The sequence below is a fragment of the Pieris brassicae genome, chromosome W, assembly GCF_905147105.1.
Source record: "Pieris brassicae chromosome W, ilPieBrab1.1, whole genome shotgun sequence".
Classification (NCBI taxonomy): Eukaryota; Metazoa; Arthropoda; class Insecta; order Lepidoptera; family Pieridae; genus Pieris; species Pieris brassicae.
Window position 1 is genome coordinate 2,119,557 of NC_059679.1, and position 5,796 is coordinate 2,125,352.

General features: G+C 36.5%; 1 long non-coding RNA gene across 1 annotated transcript; it reads right to left on the minus strand.

The window, feature by feature from the left end:
• Nucleotides 1–830: 830 nt before the first annotated feature.
• Nucleotides 831–3,543, minus strand: LOC123718363. Its single transcript, XR_006755010.1, has 4 exons — nucleotides 3,426–3,543; nucleotides 3,009–3,129; nucleotides 1,818–1,901; nucleotides 831–1,740 (listed from the first exon to the last, which is right to left on the minus strand). It is a non-coding gene; the product is annotated as an uncharacterized LOC123718363 (long non-coding RNA).
• Nucleotides 3,544–5,796: the final 2,253 nt, after the last annotated feature.

A 5,796-nucleotide genomic window follows, 5' to 3' on the forward strand; every position in this document is an offset into this window, starting at 1 on the left:
AACCCCACCAGTTACCGCCCTATCAGCCTTCTCAATACGCTTAGCAAGCTTTACGAGAAGGTACTTAAAAAGCGCCTCCTAGACTTTGCCCTAGATAAGGGGCTCAATCCCGATGAGCAGTTTGGCTTCAGGCCGGCCCACTCGTGCGTTCATCAAGTCCATCGAATCACGGAGCACATCCTCTCCGGGATGAATAGCTCCCTGAAACCGAGAGCCACGGGTGCGCTCTTCTTCGACATAGCGAAAGCTTTCGACAAGGTCTGGCACAACGGCTTGGTTTACAAGCTCTACCACCTTAATGTGCCACTAAGACTCGTGCGTATCGTACACGACTTCTTGTCCGACCGCTCAATGCGCTATCGCGTAGAAGGAACGTTATCGTCTCCTCGCCCCATCATGGCCGGAGTCCCTCAGGGCTCGGTCCACTCGCCCCTTCTGTTCACGCTGTATACCGGCGACATCCCTAGGGCTCCCAATGTAGAGCTAGCCCTCTATGCCGATGACACCGCTCTCTATACCACCCACAAAGATAGAGGTGTCATCGTGGACAGACTCCAGACCACTACCACGTCGTTAGGCGAATGGTTTCGGAAATGGGGCTTCCAAATAAATCCCGAGAAAAGCGTAGCAGTTCTCTTTGCCAGGGGCAACCCCGGTGCTATCGCTAGGGATAAATTTCACCTCAAGACAGAGGTAACCCTATACGGGCAAGCCATTCCATGGCAAAAGTCCGTTAAATATCTAGGAGTCACGCTCGATAGCGGCATGTCTTTCCAAAAGCACATAGCCGCCGTTCGCAAGAAGGCCCATTTTGTCCTCTCTCGCCTTCATTTCCTCCTAAATAAAAGGAGTCAAATGTCTCTCAGACACAAGGTCACCCTGTACAAGGCCTGACGGATGAATGAGAGCACTTAAGTAGGATATACAACGAAACAATACAAGAGAAGGTACAAATTAAAAGTAGCCATATTCGAGCATACATGGTGGATGTCATGAAAGTGGATGAAGCAAGAGAGTTGTCAGGACTTTTGCAAGATCGTCGGCCTACCGGGAAAATGACGTGAAGATATAAGGTATAAAATTGTTGTTTGTCCACGTCAATTGTGTGTAGTATACGGAAATAAAAACAATCTATATTAGGTAAAAGGATTCTACTGATAATATTTATTTTAAGCTCCAACGGCAGTATAGCTTCCAAGTTTTGTTTTCTTTATAGGTAATGACATTTCAATAACATTCATTGAAATATATTGTAATTCGCATAGATACCTGGTGCTGAAAACCACGACAACGTCTTATATGAATATTGTAATTAATTCCCGTTTAAGACGGTAATTCCTGTCAGAGTTAAAGTTTCTTTTGATGTTTAGTTCGTCTTTTGCAGTTTTTGTCAATTTTGTACATATTAGAACATAAACAAGATGTTTCATAACACAGAACAAAGACACCATTTTGTATCCCGTTCACTTTAATACACTTCACTATATTTCGCTGTCTCATGAGAATTATTATAGATTAACGCGTCTCTTGTAAACTAAAATGGCGATTTAAAGAGGGAGAGTTTATCGCCCTTTAAAACTGGCTGTAAATGTAATTATAGATTAAATGAACTATTGTTTAGTGAGCATTATGCTACCTAAAACATTTCATTAAATTAAGTTTTAAATTTCTAAATCCTCATCATCGGTAGGCACATTTATACAGCAGACATGAAGGTAGTGTAAACATCCGGATGTGCTTCTGGAAATAACAATAACTTATGTAAGACATATACACTAATATAATATTAAAAATTAACTTAGAAACTATATAAGTACCCTATATCATCCTGGGGCGCATCATAACAGTTGTAATATGATCCGCATTCACCAACTTCGCCCGTGGCCGTGAAACATGAACGGCTGCGAATTGAAAAGGTAACCGTAAATCAAAATCTATAAAAAAGTCCTGATGCATCTATGGTTGCCAACTGAGTGCACCAGTAGCAGTCACGAATAATCCAATGATTTCAGAACAAACTACTCAAGGGAATTGTCAATGCCCCCTGGTACATTCGCAATAACGAGCTCCATTGGGACATGTAGTGGACGTTCGTTCTCATGTTTTTTTTTTAATGTAATAGGAGGCAAACGGTCAAGAGGCTCACCTGATGTTAAGCGATACCGCCGCCCATGGACACTCACATCGCCAGAAGGCTCGCAAGTGCGTTGCCGGCCTTTTAAGAATTGGTACGCTGTTTTCTTGAAGGACCCTAAGTCGAATTGGTTCGGAAATACTTCAGTGGGCAGCTGGTTCCACATAGTGGTGGTACGTGGCAAAAACTGCCTTAGAAAACGCTCAATTGTCGAGCTGATACGGATGGTACTTTGTATTTTGCCTTGACGTCCGATAATGAAACTCAGCTGCGGGTATTAGACCGAATAACTCTTCTGAATGGTAAATGCGGTAGAAGATGCAGAGAGACCCAACATCTCTACGCGTTAAATATCCTTCATTAGGTTCGGTTTGAATTATTTATTGGTCTCGTTAAGATTTAATGGAAACAAGTTGTTTTATATGTGGAAAATATCTTGAACTTTATTTGGCTTAAAAAGAACCACACATTGGCTAGTAAAGTTCACAGAGTAAAGAGAAGGGCAAAGACAAACGAGTAACAGGCTTGAAATAAAAGACAAATCAAGTCAATGAAGCAAAAGGCGCGAAATTTAAATATTACAACAAGTTTTAAGTTGGAGTATCGTAATCGTACATGATGTCTCAGTGAATAGACAATGTATTTAAAAGATGTTCATGTTCGCTGACTGACATATGTTTTCTAGGCGTAAAGGCTATTACAATTTGTAATAAATGAAAATAATAACGTTTTTTTCCTATATTAAGGTATGGGTCAGACTTTCGGTTCAGTGAACATTGATAATTTTATACCAACCAATCTGGAAGATATCATCATAATCAAACCCAATTAAATGCACTGTAACTAGTAGTTAAAGTTATTAGATGAAAATTACCTATATTAGGTCTCAAATCAAGATTTTTCACCCAGGACCCATGTTTGAAAAACTATTCAGCCAACTACCAGAGCCGTCCAGACCATAGACAGATGTGAAAAGGAATATGCTGAGAAATAACCTAAAAATAATATATTTTAGAACTCGAAAAGCAGCTCCATAGAGACGCCAAGACGTGTTAATCATTTGCTATTATTATTTACTTTTGCTTTTACCAATCCTACCTTGTTGCTAATATTAAGATTTAGTAGAAACAAGTGTGTTGTTTATAGCATAAGTAAAATAAATTGAATTAATCAACATTTGGCAGGCGATATGACGCAATTTACATAAAGTTAACTTTTTGGAACCCAAATTCTTCTTCTTCTAGAATTTATTTTTTATGAAATTAAGTTAAAAATAAAAAGGAAAACTCACGTGATGGCGTTCATCATTATTATTATCGACATGGATACCTGGAAAAAGCAATTTCAAATAATATTTTAATTGTTAGAGTAACTGTGCAAAAACAAAAATCATCATTAGACAGTCACTGTCACATCTTGCTCTACTCTGTGAATACAAATGACCTTTATTTTAACATTATAATTTGAATGACATTATGTCATTATTATATTTAATGTACTAGACACGACCTTCAAGGAGTGAAAGAAGTTTCATAATATCAGTTCATTTGGTGGCAAGGCGATGCGCTCGCCATGTCGAGCAAAAAAGAAACTGGGCCATACTATCTTTTTCTTGAGTTCAGGCCATTTTCGACCCCTTTAACTTCGTTGTGGATAAAGTTAGAATCCTGAATCGCACAAAACAATGTAATTGAATATTGTATTTGCTACGATGGCCAAGTCAATGTATTTATTTAAAACACAAAAGATTTCTAATACTGTGATCATATGTCACTATCTACCAATCGTATCTTATTTCGGTCATACAATGCGCAGAGGCGATGAGAACTTGGAGAATCAGATCGTGGTAGGTAACACAGAAGGCAAAACATCACGTGGCCGTTCACCAACCAGGTGTACCGTCAAGTGAAAGTCTCATCAACTCATCGTCCTGAAAACTGTACACTGTCATAATAGAGGCGCTGGACAGAAACCGGTAGAAACAGATAGTCTGCTCTAGATGCTTCGTTGCTGACCACGACGCTCGGACATGAGCTGCCGATTAAAGAGAGCGTAAGTGTGGATTACAGGTATCTCACAACTTTTTACGGTAGAGGAACAACGTTGCAATCTTGTTTTTTTACAAGTAATGTTTTTGATGGCATCACACAGGAATTCAATTCGCAAGAAAAGTCGAATAGAGAGATGAGTTTAGGTACCTAAAGTCAATAGCATTTTTGCGTACGTGACCTCCTATAAGCTGAAACGTTTCAGCATCGTAAGACCGAATGAAAGAACGATAATTTTATTTATTAAAAAAAAAAAACATTATTTTGATATATTTTAAACATAAAGTTTTCTGGCACTATGATAATTGACAATTATTATTTTTAAACTTTTCCGGCAAATTTTGATAAAAGCTTTCATTACTCTGATGTTTCCAAAATTTCAGTTTTATAGTTATAGTTTTACAAATTTTTAAACTTATAAATTTGATAGGGTTAGTGTTGTTCAAACCTTTTGCAAAAGATACTACATATCAACTTATACTCGAAATTATTATTATATTTAATAATAAAAATGAATTCCTTCAAATTGTACAAATTTAGTTTATACGTTAACTATTTCATATAATATAAACAATTATATTTTCTTAACAGCTTAAGCCTGACAAGTTCGCTGAATTGAGAGACAATGATATATAGGAATATACATATGTTTATATCTTTATGGCGATATCCTAACTAAATAAATACTGTTATTATAATTGTTTCCAATGGCTTATTCGTGACATATTATCAATTTGATAAATACCTATGTTTATTTAAACAACGATAAGTGGAGAATAATAATACAATTGAAAAATATAATGAGGAAAAGTTATATTATAATAAATATCTACTAGTGATAAAGCATTCTTATTTATTGTAAACTGAAAAACCAGGCCGCGAGTATTTTTGCACTTTTTACCTAAAATACAGATTACAATATCCCAAGAGACTGTTAAAATACACAAAATCAACGCGGGCGTGAGCTGGTTTATATTAAAGTATGATATAATGGGGAATTACGTATTTATTATATATCCGTAATTAATTAATTAATTGAATGTTATTGAACGTAGTTTTCAGTGTGAAATCTGAAATCGTCAACGAATCAAAGTCGTTGATCTATAGCAAATTATAAACTCGTCATCTACGAAGTCGGTAGAAGGGCAATGCCGTCTTGTTTCTCATCTCCGTTGATATTTTAATAATTTATTTATAATCACACTTTCTAAACTCAAAATATCCGAAATATAAAAAATAAATTTTATTTCCCTATATTAGATAAGTTTTATTTTAAATATTGAATTTTATATGTTCTAAACTATTATCTGGACACGTTCGTTATAAAGAAGTTGGACAAAAAGTAACTTTTTTAGAATCGCGTATTCTGTCATAGTTAGAAGGCGCAACGGTGCAATGTTGGTTTAGCCGAGCGTTCATGGAACGAATTTTCATACAAATTAAACGAACGTAATTTGATTACCGCTAAGGTCACGTGGGAACATAAACTGTCTCGTTTTTCGATGTCATGCTACGAATTAGCGATGCATCTAGTTGTAGGAAGAGCTCATTCGTGATTTACAAGTGAGTTATGCATACTTGAGCAAAGTTAAAAGTTATATAAAATTACAGGAC